The sequence below is a fragment of the Leptonychotes weddellii genome, chromosome 4 (genome assembly GCF_054177405.1).
Source record: "Leptonychotes weddellii isolate Sample4059 chromosome 4, ASM5417740v2, whole genome shotgun sequence".
Lineage (NCBI taxonomy): Eukaryota > Metazoa > Chordata > Mammalia > Carnivora > Phocidae > Leptonychotes > Leptonychotes weddellii.
In genome coordinates this window covers 8,816,656-8,832,092 of record NC_138372.1, presented here as the reverse complement: position 1 = coordinate 8,832,092, position 15,437 = coordinate 8,816,656, and the positions used below count along the sequence as shown (strand labels likewise).

The 15,437-nt window shown below is 47.4% G+C and overlaps 1 long non-coding RNA gene across 1 annotated transcript; it reads left to right on the top strand.

Annotated features, from left to right (window-relative positions):
* Window positions 1-6,178: 6,178 nt before the first annotated feature.
* On the top strand, window positions 6,179-13,323 carry LOC145721081 (uncharacterized). The gene is made up of 3 exons (XR_014144547.1): window positions 6,179-6,234; window positions 6,363-6,470; window positions 13,160-13,323. It is a non-coding gene; the product is annotated as an uncharacterized LOC145721081 (long non-coding RNA).
* The last annotated feature ends 2,114 nt before the right edge of the window (window positions 13,324-15,437 follow it).

Below are 15,437 nucleotides of genomic sequence, written 5' to 3'. Positions count from 1 at the left end.
CTTAAATTGTCCATGAGTTTTTACAGAGCTCAATCTGCAGCCTCCCTCCCCTCTCCAGAGTTCAGGGTTCGGGCTGAAAGTTCTTGGTCTTTCTGGTGACCAGTCCTATCCTGAGGCTGTCTAGGAGCCCCACCCTGAGTCATTGCATTGGCACAAATTCAGGTGCAATTTAAAGGGGTTAGTGATGAGTAACCAAATACACTCCTATCATTCAGGAAATGCCAAAGGTGTAGGAGCACTGTGCCAAGAAGCAGGAACAAAGACCAAATATATTTTTTTATTATACCACAGTATCCAGAGGTGATCCTTCAGGTTACACAGGGGATGGGTTTTCTAATATTCCCAGTGGAAATCCCCAGGACCAGTGAGAATCCCCAGGACCTCTTCAGATCAAAGGCACTGACCACAGCGGGTCTGAGATGGAAGAAATAGTGAAGCTCTCATTCTCATAGAGGTGGTATCCTTTGTTTGCAGTTGTTGTTGTTTTTTTTTTTTCCAAGTTGCATGAGACAGAAAACCCAGCTTAAACTTGAAATTGGCCCAAGAAAAAAACCAGGATTTTATTGGCTTGTATAACTGAGAAGTCCAGAGAGACCACACATCTTTTCACAGGCCCTCGACTCCGCTTCTTTTTTTTTTTTTAAGATTTTTTAATTTATTCATTAGAGACAGAGAGAGAGCGCAAGAGAGAGCACAAGAAGGGGGAGGGGTAGAGGGAGAGGGAGAAACAGGCTCTCCACTGAGCAAGGAGCCCAACTTGGGACTTGATCCCAGGACCCTGAGCCAAGGGCAGACGCTTAACCGACTGACCCACCCAGGCGCCCCTCCACTTTGCTTCTTATCCATCTGCTCACAGGCTCCACACTGGTTCAGGGCCCTGCACACAGGAGGTGCTTAATAAATGCTTGTCATGGCCACAAAATGGTCCTAGCAACAGCAAGCACCGTACCTTCACATCATAACCTCTCAGTGGAGGGAGAAGATGCTTTTCTTTCTCAAAAGCCCCATCAAAACAGCTGCTGGCATCTTCTTGGAGCCAAATGGGTCATGTGTTTAGATCTGACCCGATCACCTGCAGATGGGATGGGGTCTGTTAAAGAAAAAAAAGCCATGGCACTTGTTAAAATGGTAAGGCAGACTTTATTCAGGACTATAGAAATAAGCGGGGCGCCTGGGTGGCTCAGTTGTTAAGCGTCTGCCTTCGGCTCAGGTCATGATCCCAGGGTCCTGGGATCAAGCCCCGCATCAGTCTCCCTGCTCCGCGGGAAGCCTCCTTCTCCCTCTCCCACCCCCCCTGCTTGTGTTCCCTCTCTGGCTGTCTTTCTCTCTGTCAAATAAATAAAAAAACCTTTAAAAAAAAAAAAAAGGACTATAGAAATAAGCATCAGGACAGCTCCAATGGGGCTTTGCAGGAGGGGAGATAAATGGGGCTCGACTCCCAGTACAACAAGAACAAGTGGGAATTTGTGGCCAAGGAGCAGTGGGGGGTGTGGGTGGGGGCGGTCAGTGGATGGAAAATGACTAAGAGGAAACATCAGGGTTAAGGGGGAATTCTGGCTAAACTGACTGGGCAGGATTCTTACTGAAGGCAGGCCAGGGTGGTCAGATGTCACCTGGGGGATGGTGGGGGTGAGGAGTTTAGGCAGATACCAAGGGTAGGGATTCTGGCTAAATTGATGAAGCAGGATTCTTGCTCAAGTTGGACCCTTGAGGACATGCCCAAGGACGGGCCCCAGTGGAAGAAGAGCTCAGAGGAACCTGCATAGAGTTTGGTCAAGGAGAGAATGTTCACTGGGTCAGTACCCAAAACACAGGGTTGAGAATGAGGAGGGGCTGAATCCACCAACAGGAAAACTGCTGGGGGGAGAAGAGAAGGGGTGGAGGGGGACAATCAAAACATGTCCACCAGGGACATGGAGCCTACGACCCTAACCTGCAGAAGCATGTTGTTCAGTCCCTGAACTGCCAGGGGGTGAGGAGGTAGGTTACTGTGGGTTTGTTTCACTTGTTTACCCAGCATGGCCGCTAATTAGAAGCTACACCAGGAAGGGACCTTAGACGTCATCTAGCCCAAGAGGCTCATTCTAGAGATGAGATCAAAGACGAGAGAGCTTAGTGACCCGCTCAAAATGACAAAGCAAGGAGGCTGCACTGATCCCAGAACACAGATCTGCTGGTAGATGGTGACCACCAGCAGAACACTGGGGCCAGCTCCTGCCACTCCCACGGGCCAATCTTTAAATGTTCAGGAACGTTGCAAGTTGGTTGGCAACATAACCATTATCATCATCATCATTATTATTATTATTGCTATTATTTTAAGTAGATTCCATGCCCAACATGGGACTGGAACTCATGGCCTCGAGATGAAGAGTTGCAGGCTCTACCAGGTGCCCCATACAACCATTATTAAAAATGAAATTATATAAACTCACAATTAAGTAAATTATATTAAAAATGAAGGTCATCACAAATGTTCATAGCAATGCTATTCAGAATGGCTAAAAGGTGGAAACACCCCAAATGTCCGTCAGTGGATGAAGGGATAAATGGAATGTGGCCTATCTGAACAGTGGAATATTGGTCAGCCACGAAAAGGAATGAACTACTGATCCATGCTACAATATGGATGAACTTTGAAAACATCATCCTAAGTGAAAGAAGTCAGAAGTATCCAGGGTCAGCAAATCCACAGAGACAGAAAGCAGACTAATGGAGGGGGTGGGAAATGGCTACTTACTGGGTAGGAAGTTTCCATCTGGAGCCATGAGAAAGTTCTGGAACTGAATAGTAGGGCTGGTTGTACAACACTGTGAATGTGCTTAATGCTATTGGCATGTAGACATTAAAATGGTTAAAGTGATTTAAAATAAAACAAAACAAAAGAGCAGCACCTGAGTGGTTCAGTCCGTTGGGCATCCGACTCTTGGCTTCGGCTCAGGTCATGATCTCAGGGTCCTGGAATCCAAGCCCCAAGGTGGGCTCTGTGTTCCCCAGGGAGTCTGCTTGAGATTTTCTCTCTCCCTCTGCCCCTCCCCCCACCTGTGTTCTCTCTCTCTCTCAAATAAATACATAAACACTTTTTTGAAAAATGGAAAAAACTTGGGGCGCCTGGGTGGCTCGGTCGTTGAGCATCTGCCTTTGGCTCGGGTCATGATTCCTGGGTCCTGGGATCGAGCCCCACCATCGGGCTCCCTGCTCGGCGGGAGGCCTGCTTCTCCCTCTCCCACTCCCTCTGCTTGTGTTCCCTCTCTTGCTATGTCTCTCTGTCAAATAAATAAATAAAATCTTTTAAAAAAATGGAAAAAACTTTAATAATGCTAATAAAATAGTTAATAATGCATTACTTAGTTATAACAAATACAGCGATGGGGGTGCATGGGTGGCTCAGTGGGTTAAGCATCTGACTGTTGATTGCTGCTCAGGTCATGATCTCAGGGTTGTGAGATTGAGCCCCGCATCAGACTCTGCGCTAGGCGTGGAGCCTGCTTGAGACTCTCTCCCTCTGCCCCTCCCTGCCCCAATCAATCAACCGATCAATCAATCAACTGATAACCTGAAAAGTGCGTTCTGTCTATGACTATTACATTGAGACTAACACAAAGTACTGAGAAAATATTCTAGTATTTGAAAACTGATTCAGAAAAGAAGTTGCTTGCATCATTAAATGGAATTTCAACACGTGTGCATTGTTTTATTTTACTCACTAATGCAAACAAAGAGATCAATCAATAGTCATTATGTTGGAACTCCCGTCCATCATCAAAAATATAAGCAACTTCTTTGCTGAGTCAGATCAAGCAGGAATTTTGCCAACATGGTTGAATTGCAACCAGAGGTTTGCTATAGATCAAGAGTTCTACAAAAATCAGTGAAAACATTTTGTAAGAATCAGTTGGCTGGGGGCACCTGGGTGGCTCAGTCGTTAAGCGTCTGCCTTCAGCTCAGGTCATGATCCCAGGGTCCTGGGATCGAGCCCCACATCGGGCTCCCTACTCTGCAGGAAGCCTACTTCTCACTCTCTCACACCCCCTGCTTGTGTTCCCTCTCTCGCTGTCTCTCTCTCTCTGTCAAATAAAATCTTTAAAAAAAAAAAAAAAAGAATCAGTTGGCTGTATGAAATTTACAATAAAGTATTGTGGGATTTGTTATTTGTAAACTGTGTGCTATACATCCTTTATGTTGGGAAAATTTTTACTTATTTATGTGCCTAAATATTGGTGTGTTTTTTCTGGAGAGCCAGATAATTAACATTTAACAGCACATCACTCGCTGTAATAGATTTCTAGCATGATGGGGCCCAACTTAAATGGGTAAATTGCTTCAAAGATTCCCCCCAAATGTGACCATCTCACTAGAGCTGCCATAAATTATCATCAAGACCCAGAAACAGAATTTTGGCAGCATTGAAGGTAGGGGGACTGGCACTTCACAGAAAAAGTAGGATAAATGAGCAAGAGACTTCTTGCTCAGAACTGGTGTAATTTATTTCCATTTGCCGGTGGAAATGAATTCATTTTCCCTGCTCAGAGACCAGGCTGCAGCAGAGTCTTCAAATCTTCTTGTCCCCCAGAGTCTAGTCAGGGAACCAGGATGTTTGATGTTTGAAGGAAAAAAACAAAATGACACTTGTTTAGAGTACGTTGCAGAAAATTTAGAACAAAACCTCTTGGCACACACATAACCCATGAATTCCTTGCAGGCTTGCCAAGAAATACACGTAATCTTCTGGGTAAGTCATCTGGTAGGATTTCCACAAAAGCACAGGTATAAAGTGCACTTTCCCCAAACCCCAGAAAACTTGGGACTCATCTGATTTATCATGACATCTGACAAAGGGAACATTCTTGGTGGAAAACAGGTGCATCTAACTTTTCTGCTCTTTCATACTCGAGTGAAGGATGGGTGTGTCATGGGCTTCATAGGCATGGGAGAAAGAGGAGCTCACATTTGCAAAGCATTGCAGAGTTTACCAGGAGCTTCATAGATACCATCCCATCTGATCCTTGCAGCAAACTTGAGAAGACAGTGTTCCTGAAATACTGTGCTTGAGGCAAGCAGGGCAGGGCTCAGCAGGAGACCACTGGCTAGCCTCATACAACTTCAGGAAAAGTCAGATTCGAACTCAGCTGGAAAACAAGCAAGAGCCAACTGATAAAAGTAGGAAGGAGATAGCACTAGGGATTTCCTAACTATTACTGACGCCCAGAGAGAAAGAGGATTGCTTTGGGGAGTGATGGTTTGAACTGAACACCTGTACGGCTTAGAGAAGAAAGTAAGGAAGTGTAGTCAGTCCTGGTCAAGCTTGCCGGGAACAGACAGACAAAGGAGGAGGCACGAACAAGGAGGTAGTGGGGTTTGTGGAGGCCAGAAAAATACCTTCCTGCACCCCGACCTGGGTTCTGAATCAACTGAGGTTAAGAGAACCATCAGTAGCCAGAGGAATGGAACATTCTCTTTATTACTAAGAAAGCTGACGTAGGAGAAAGGTGGCTTAAATTTGAGTGCACGTGGACATCCTATGATGGAAACAGGCAGATGAGCATGCCCCTTTCTAAACCAGTGTTGAATCTGTGTTTGACCCATCACTTATAATATGCAGTCCAGTGAACCAGAGTCCCTTCCCACCCCCACGGCCCGGTAAGTTAAAGAACAATTCTGTCTTTGCTCACCTTCTCCCTTGTCTTCGCCTTCTTGGGAGCGGGCTGTCTCTTCTCAGCTCTTGAGATACCAAATGGGGACAAGGAGTAGAGGAAAGCAGGAAACAGGACAGGGAAGGACAGAAAAGGAAAGTGGGTGGAGGCCTCCGACAGCATTGAGGGTAAGGGATTTGGAGCAAGGGGTAATCTGGAATAGCTTTGCAGATTTGAGAGAATTGGCCAGAAGAGAACCAGAGACAGATTTCTCAAGAGTTGCCCTGGCTTGTTACTTGCATCCCCTTTAATGTTATTTGAGAAGGGCCAGAGAGGTTGAATGTGTATTTTCATTACTGTAGGTTACAGGATGGCACTTCTTTGCATTTGACACCACAGAGACTCTTAACACGTATTCCTGGCTTATAATTGGGACGCCCTACATAGTAAAACAATGGGCTTTTCCTGAACGCCTAAAATGTGCCGGGGGCCGATGATCAGGGGGAGTCAGGGTCTCTCTCCCTACAGGTTTCATGTGGGAGACAGACTGGTAAGCAAATACTCGTAATTCAGTGAGGCTTGAGTTGCATTCACGGACCAGGTGAGGGAAAGGTTCATTGTGTCCCAGGGAGCAGTGGGGGTGGGAGGGGCCCAGGAAGGAGGTGACACAGAGCAGGGAGAGGAGGTGCCTGCTGGATAAAGGTCCAGAAGGCTGACCACCATGTTTAGGAGCAGGAGGGAGGGGCTCCTGGAGATTAAGGTGGAAAGACTCGGGCTGAGGTCACATCTGGACCCGAAAAGCCTTGGGAAGTGTCTGAACTTACTCGAAGGACAAAGGTAAGCCACTGGAAGTTTTCTATTTTAATTTTAATATCTTTTCTTGCATTATCAAATTCCGCTTAGAGATAAGGTCCGTGAATATTTCTTCTTTTTCTCTGGGTGCATATCTGTAAAACGAAGTTGGGACCACACTGCACGTAAGGTTTGTAACCAGCCCATTGTCACGTAATATTTTCCTTGTCCCTGCAGAATCTTCTGAAACAGTATCTCTAAGCAGCACATAGCCGTTCATTATGTGGACATTGTGCACTTTATGTAACCAGTCTTCTATTGCCGGATATTTGCTATGGTCTGAATGTTTGTGTCTCCCCCCAGCAGATTCATATGTTGGAATCCTAACCGCCAAGGGGATGGCGGCTAAGTGGTGAGGACTTTGGGAGGGGATTAGGGCATGAGAGTGGATTCCTCACAAATGGGATCAGTGCCCTTATCAGAGAGACCCCTTGGAGCTCCTCCACCATGGGAGGACACAGCAAGAAGATGGCCATTTATGAACCGGGAGGCAAGCCCTCACCAGACACGAACTGACCGCTGACTTCCAGCCTCCCGAACTGGGAGAAATAAACTTCTGTTGTCTGTAAGACATAAGCATTTTGTTATAGCGGTTTGAATGGATCAAGACAATATTTCTGGTTGTGTTTTTTCTTTTCTTTCTTTTTTTTTTGCCATTAAAAAGAATGTGATGAACATCTTTGTGCACATCTCCGGTCACCAGAAGGTTTTAGGCAAAGATCAGATCTCTCTTTGGAAGATCATGGGGGTCGGAATGGTGAGTGAGATTTAGGTGGTGGCAAAGACCGGAGACAGGAAACCAGGGAGAAGAATCGTCTTACCACTGCCAGGACGATGAGGCACACTCTCCCAGACCACGACTGCGGTCAGCTGAGGAAGGGGATCAGGACATAGGAAACACAGAGAGAGATCTCCAGGACTCGGTGCCAGTGGATGTGGGAGAAGAAGCAGCAGTGGGGGACACAATAGTGATAATGGTGAAGAATGATTATAATATTAGAACTCATACTTATCAAATGCTGTTCTAAGCTCGTATTATTTTTTCTCATCCCCACACAACCCTTGGAGGGAGGTACTATGGTTCCCACTGTTCGGAAGAGGAGAATGGAGCCCAGACCCTTTAAATAACTTGGGTTAAGTTCATGTAACTAGCAGGTGATGGAGCTGGGACTCGAATGCTGGCAGATACCTGTCCCATCTGCAAGCTTAGCTGAGCGCTCACAGTCCCCACCTGCCCTCCCAGCCTGGACCACAGCATGGGGGCTGGTGGTCCTGCTTGCACGAGAGAGGAGGCATGGGGCAGAGCAAGCCTGTGGCCGTTTTGTCTCCGAAGGGAGCACAAAGTCTCTGGGGCGCCAAACAGCCCCGTGGGATACCTCTTTGTACTCCCAGAGCAGTGCTTAGCACCTGGAGGTTTGCACAGTGGGTAGGAAGTAAAGATTTGACCAATGAATGCATAGCCATGTGATCAATGAGAGGCTCTGCCTAGAAGCTGGGTGTGGCTGGAGCTGACTGGGACCAGCTGGGCTGTTTGCTTGGTTTGTGGGGTCTGAGTGCATCTGCAGAGCCTCATCCGCTGAAAGCCCTTGGACTGGCAGCCACCTGCTCGGCCGACCCAGGGTCATGGCTCTCACCGTGATGGCAGCCCAAATGGGATACCACAGGGAGAAAATGCACTAACCGGCTGTTGACAAGTAACTTCAGTGTCTCCTTAAATGTTTGCCTTCCTTTGTCATCCCTACCCCCTGCCAGGGAGGGGGTCAGCCATAGATAGAGGTGAAGTAGGCAGTCATCGGAAGTGCAGTGACCTCGAGGGACGCCCAGAAGCCCCCAGCCCCAGATCTGCCCCGCCAGCCTCATGGCTGCCCGGGTATCCATCCCCCACTGGCTTAAATCCTCCACTGTGTCCGCGAGGGTGCTGCTTCCCAAACTCATGCCCTCCCTTACCACTGTCAGGAGTGGCCATCCACTCCTATGCACTCCACCATTTTCTTTACATAAAAGTGTGCTTTTCAAGCTGCTTACGGGCTTCGGCTTTGTGGTAAAAGCAGGAAGAGCTGTGAAGTGCCTAGCCACTGAATACAGATGTCCTGCAGACCCACAGGTCAGTTCTGCAGGGGGCCGGTTGGTGCTGGGAGATACCGTTTGGTCAGCGTCTCCAAAAAGACCTTATTTGTTGCAAAGGCATTGCCTGCTAAGGGAAGCTTATTAATCCAATTTTACCCAGTAGCCAGATTCAAAAATGAGTGGATCCTCCCAAAAAGCAGGGACTGGTATATTCAATCGGTTGGAATAGAGGGTGGCCGTGGAGAGAAAGTTGGAGGAAGGGAGCCATGGAGTACGGAAGGGGTATTGGGCACGCTCAGAGCTTCCATGGCTGCCAGCAGACCTAGGAAAGCGAGCACCTCTAAAGTCTCTGGTGACCCATGAAGACAGATGGCTGGGAAGAATGGTGGCTGTTGCGAAGAGTAGCCGAAAAATGGGAAGTCAAAATCTGGCACCTCCTGAGGATTTAATCCTTACAACAGTCATATGAAGGAGGGATGTTGGCCCATTTCATGGATGAGAAGACTAAGGCTCATAGTCTCAGCTAGTCTGTAGCTAGTAAATGGCTCTAGGGTACAAACTCACCTCTCCGACGCTCCAGCGCCCTGTGGTCTCCTGGGAAGAAGAGAGGACTATGGATTGTCCACATGACAAGGTCTCAGTGCCTCTAGGCAGCCTGGAGCTGCACACCAGCCCAAAGTCCATTTGAGGTTAAGGCCAAGTCCCTAGAACTATACTCCCCTCTCCCCACAGTCCTCTTGGCTGCATCATGTCCCCCAGCACTAAGTCCTGCCCATTTCATCCAAGGATCCCATCTGAAGATGAAGTATTGAGCAGGGAGGACAAGAAAAGGCAGGGCAATGGGCTTTGGGGTTCCAAAGGCAGGTGAGTGGGACCTGTGGTGGACACGTCCTCCACTCCACCCCTGTCTCTCACATCTGCCCCTTGAGAGATTTCCAGCCTCTCATCCCCCACTGTCCAGACCTCGGTTCTGAACCCCATCATCACCCTTGTTTTAAATAATGTTATTCAAATGTAATTCACATGCCACAAAATTCATTCATTATAAGTGTACAACTCAATGATTTCTAATGAATTTATAGAGTTGTGCAGCCATCATCACAGTCGAGCTTTAGAACATTTCCATCACAAAAAGTTTCCTCCTGCCTGCCTGTGTGTTAATCCCCACTGCCACTGTTCTCCATGGGCAGATGTGTTTTCTGTTTCTATAGATTTCTTGTTCTGGACGTGTCATGTAATCCCATAGTACATGGTCTTTCATGTCTGGCTTCTTTCACGGAGCATAACGTTTCTGACGTCTGTTCATGTTGTCCTATGGATCAGTAGATCATTCTTTTTTTTATTACTAAATAGTTTTCTATTTTATTGCTCATTAGTTGTATGGTCATGCCAACTTTGTTGATCAGTCACCAGTTGGTGGACATTTGGGTTGTTTTCAGTTTGGGGCACTTATGAATAGAATAATGCTGCTGGGACCATTAGCCTAGATGGTTTGGGGTGGACCTACATTGTCTTGGGTAGATTCTTAGGAGTGCTGGTGACATCATCTTCCCCTTGAATTGCTGTGCAATTCTTCTAGAACCCTCTCTTCTGACTCCAGTCTTGCCTCCCTCCAATTCAAGCCCTACACTGTCCCCATAGTCATCTCTCTGAAAGGCACACCCAGTTACGGCTTTTGTCAGCATAAAACCTTGCAAGAGCTCAGAACAAAGTCCAGACTCCTCACCCCAAAATATGCAGTGGTCTCCCTGGTGTAGCCTGTCAGCCCCTCTCTGGTCACCCCCTCACATTGGGGATCAGGCCAGCCCAAGGATGTCATTGTATCCCCAGTGTTCAAGTCCATTTAGAAGGCGCTTGGCCAGTATTATTGGATGAATGCATGGGACTAGTAGCTCTGTGATCAGAGCTTTTCAAATACTTATTCAACACCCAGCCATCTCGGGGGACTACATCCCATTTGCCTTCTTATCCCAGTTCCTTGGCACACAGGAGCTGGATACAGTTTATTTTTTAACTGAACTGAACGCTCTCAAGTGTCAAGTTCCCCCGTTGTCAAAAGGGAATGACAATATTTGCCCTAGCCACTGTAAGGAATTTCTAAAATGAGAATAACATGACTAATAAATAAAAATACCTTGAAAAAAGGCACGAGAGACTCCCTGAAGGTCAAGTCCAGTAACCTGTGGCTTGGCCAGAGCCTCTGGTTACTCAGCGGGACATGACTTGGCCTTACTAGGTTCAGGAAGTGCTTGGGGCTCTTCTAAGCCAGTGGCACCATCGCTGTGAACATGGGTGTGGTTGGCGGTCAGTTCAGCACAGTGATTAAGAGCTCATGACTATCGACAAATCTGTCCCCATCACCCTCCGGCCCGTTCCCCTGTTTCATTTTTCTTCATTGCCCTTATCACTGTGTGACATCATCCAATAGAGCTATTTGCTTGGTGAATGTCTTGCTGTGGCAAAGGCTGCTGGTTGCCCAACCAAATCCACTCTCCAATCCTCCTTGGCCCCCCGACAGACCTTGTTCCCCAGCCCCTCTTGAAGTTGGATGTGGCCACGGGACTAGGTTTCATTCACAGAAAGGAAACAGAAATGATTGTTGCCTTTGTCCCCAGGGCTAGGCTGTAGCACACTGGGCTAGCCCCTCCATGCTCCCTCCCACCTTCCAACCAGGTGAAGACGGTGTCCCAGGTGCTGAGCGGAGCAAAGGCTTGGAAGGAGCCTGGGTTCTCCCCAGTGACCAGGTGGAGCAGGGCGACCCCCCAACCTGGGAAACACACCTTGAATTACTATTCAAGAGAGAAATTCACTTCTTTGTTCTTTGATTTAATAAATTTTAGGGTATTTGTTACAGCGACCCAGCCTCACCCTAACTAATGTACCCTAATGCTTTGTGACAGATAGGACTTTCTTTTTTTGTTGTTCGCATTAGTGTTTCCAGGGCCTGGAATATGGCCTGGCTCATAGTAGGTGCTTGAGCTAAAATTTGCTGTGTAAGTGAATGAAACCAGATGCCTATGTTTGAATCAGTGATAAGCCATGTTACCCTAACCCTGTGGACCTCAGTTTTCTCACCTGTTAAATAGGGATAGTGATGGGACTCACCTTTTGGATTACTGAGATTAAGATAATATAGTTACCAAAAAAAAGATGATATAGTTATAGCTCATAGAGCAATGCTTAACATATAGCAAGCTCTCCATGTTAGAGACTATTATTATTAATTATTATTATTATATAAATGTCATGTTTTCTGCACCCTTTGAGGTCTTCAGTAATACTGAAAATGATTTCTTTTTTTTTTTTAAGATTTTATTTATTTGAGAGAGGGAGATAGTGCGAGAGAGAGCATCAGCAGTGGGGAGAGGCAGAGGGAGAGGGAGAAGCAGGCCCCCTGCTGAGCTGGGAGCCTGACATGGGGCTTGATCCCAGGATCCTGGGATCATGACCCAAGCTGAAGGCAGACGCCCAATCAACTGAGCCACCCAGGCGCCCCCTGAAAATGATTTCATGCTAAATTAAGAAATTTCAGGGAAAAAAGTAGCCAGGGCAGCTAGGATAGCAGATGCCATTGGCTGGTGTGAATGAAGCAGAGTCACCCATTAATGGTTTGCTTCATGAGCTCAGTGTGATGGCTTTGGGAAATACATGCAGATTTATGCAAATCACATACAAATTCACATAAAAATAGCCTCCTGTGGGCCTCCGCATTTACTAGAAAGAATTCTGGAGGCTTTATACTATTTGTCTCAGGAAGACACACCTGGAACAAGGGACATGCGTGGGAGCACATGGAAGTGGGCACGTGGGGTACCCACAGGGCTGTGTGCACTATGGTGGGGGGAGGGCAGGGAGGCTACTGAGGATAGCTTAAATACTGCTGTGCAATCAGAGATGTGTGGCTGGTCCAAAATAAACTTTGCAATGCCAGGCTCTGAGGACCTGCATCCAATCAGTGCCTCCACTTGGCAGCCACGGACTCGTCTCCCATTATTATAGAACCACACCTGAGGACACAGGAGGCTCAAAAGGAGCACAGGAAGCCTGTACCTGGTTTGAAGGAGCTCACCAGCTGTGAAAAGCAGAGCCATCTGAGTCCTGATTTCTGTAAAACAGACACAGTGACCCATGGCCTGTGCACCTGACAATTGCTTTAAGGGCCAACCGAGATCTTGGGTGTAAGGGGCTTTGCAGTCTTATAAATGGTTAATGAGAGTGCTTGGGATCACCGTGCTTATGCTTGTGAGGGAAGGTGTGAGCAAGGAGCAGAAGCTACGGGGCCACTGAGCGGTCTGCAGGATTTGTGCAGTTGAACAAATAATTTGGTAGCATGATTGCAGAGACCCCTACCTCTTGAGCTTTCCAAAGCAGTTCAGACTTCAAATACTTTGTCCCAATTATCATTCCATATGGCAGAATCATTCATTCATACATGTCTGCACTCATTCACTCATTCAGCAAAGACACTGAGCTGGGTTCAGTGTCCCAGGGAGACCCCTATTCTATGCTGGGTTCCAAGATTTTAAAAATGGAACAGACATGATCTTTGTTCACAAGGACCTTTTTCTGCTGTCCTTGCTCACAAGGGCCTCTTCTTCTCATGCCAGAGCTCACTAACCATCCAGCAGGGGAGACAAGCATGTCATCAATAAATGTCACATTGCTTGCAAGGAACAATAATAGAAGCCCAGAGAGCAAGAGATGCAGAGGAGGAAATATTTGGCTGCACCTGGGAAGGTCAAGGCCACTTGGAAAAATGCATGGTGTCTTCAAGGGGTGAGCAGGAGTCTGCCAGGTGGGCTGGCAGAGGGAACGCTGTGTGCCAGGGTACAGAAGCATGAAGCCACATGGCCATGTGCTCCAAGATCTGATTTGGAAAACATGGCCAACAGTGTCAAGACGTACCTTTCCCCACTCAGGCCAGCCCAGGCATCCCTGACTCCTCCAAATGCCCGAGACATTTATGAACCCATGAGACTTGCTTGGCAGTTGCCATAGACAGCAAGTACTTGAACTGTTGGCTCTCTGCTGCAGCTGTGTCCTGTCTCTTCAAGGAGACTGTGGGTCATCTGAGAATGGATGTTGTCTACTCCATCTTTGTCTCTCCAGGACCCAGGTCGGTGCCTCTCTTGTGAATATTAGGCAGGCAACTGATGTTTGTTGCAGGAAGTGTCCAAATGGATGACAGCGTCGGAACACTGCTACTTTTGAGATGTCGTGCCACTTGCTGATTTCCACACTATCTCATTTAATCTTCTCAATAACCCTACAGGGTGGCTACTATGAGTCCCCATTTGGCAGACAAAGCAAACTGAGTTTAGAGAGACTACTTTACTTGTGGAAGAGACACAGCCTAGAAATGGTGAACGAGGATTTGAATGCAGCTGACTGGCCCAGGTGGCAATGCTTTTAGTTCTGACTCTACCCAACTTCACTGCCCCTATTTCGTGCACTTAACAAAACAGTATGACTCAAGTTTTACAGACCGACATGTAAGTCCTGAGCTCTAACCAAATTGTGTTTTTTTCTTCTCATGGCTGCTTCCTAAGCCATGGGCTCCTTAAGCGTAGAGCTAGGCCTGCTCTGTCTTTGTATCCCCACACCTGGCACGGCACCTGTTCTCCCAGGATGGAGAAGAAGGGGACCAGGGAATTGTCCAGGGCAATTCTGGAAGGACTCCCTGGAGGAGGCCAAGTTTCTTTGAGCCAAACCTGGAAGCTGGTGAGAGCCAAGGCAGAAAGAGGGTATTGTGAGGGCTTGAAGGTAAGTGTGATAAAGCCATTTGTGGGGTGCTGCATGCTTTTGATGGAATGGAGAGGAACTAGTAATGTGTTTGGAGGAGTCCCAAACTCCCACGCTACTGTAGGGGTGTTGCTGGGGCACTTTGTGCTCCACACACAGATGCCTTTCCCTCCATGAGACCAGAGCTGAGGCCGACTTTGGAGGGATGAAGGGCCTTGCTTGCCCAGAAGAGCCGGGTGGACATCTTCAGGTGAGACACCACTGGAAGCTATTGAGAAACTGGTAGGCTAGTTGAGAAGCATCATTTGCAGGTAGCAATTAACTTAAATATTTCTTGAGTGCCTCCTATGTCCTGGGGCTGATTCTAGGAACTGGATCAACATTATGGCCCTCATAGGAGTTCCATTTAGTGGCAGAAGTTAGAGTGAATAAGTAAACTAACAAGCAAGCTAGGTAATGTCAAGGGGTAATAAATGCTTGGAATAGAATAAAATAAAATAAAATGGTAGCATAGAGAGTAACTGGGGAGAGAGGGAGGTCAGTGAAGGCCAGTCTAAGTAAGTGACAGTTGGGCTGAGTAAACCTGATGACCGGGATGCCTGGGTGGCTCAGTCGGTTAAGCATCTGACTCTTGATTTTGGCTCAGGTCATGATCTCAGGGTCGTGGGATCAAGCCCCAAGTCTGGCTCCATGCTGGGCATGGAGCCTGCTTGAGATTCTCTCTCCCTCTCCCCTGCCCCTCTCCAACCTTCACTCAGGTGCATGCACACGAGCTCTCTCTCTCTAAAAAAAATTAAGAAGAAAACCTGATGACCACGTGGCACCAACCATGCTAAGAACTGGGGGGAGTGTTCCAGCCAGAGCACACAGAAAGTGCAAAGTCCAGGGGTGCAAATGAACGTGATGAATTAGAGGTATCAAGGACCAGAGTGGCTGGAGGGTGGTGAGTCAAAGGAAGAGTGGTCCCAAATGGGGTGGGAGAGGCATGTGGGGCCAGACTGCCCATGGTCTGGTAGGATTTTATTCCAAGTGCTGCCCTGTATTAGCTAGCTATTGCTGTGTAACAAATTACCCCCAAAATGTAGCAGTTTAAAACAGAACATATTTTTTATCTCACAGTTTCTGTGGGTCAGAAATCTGGGC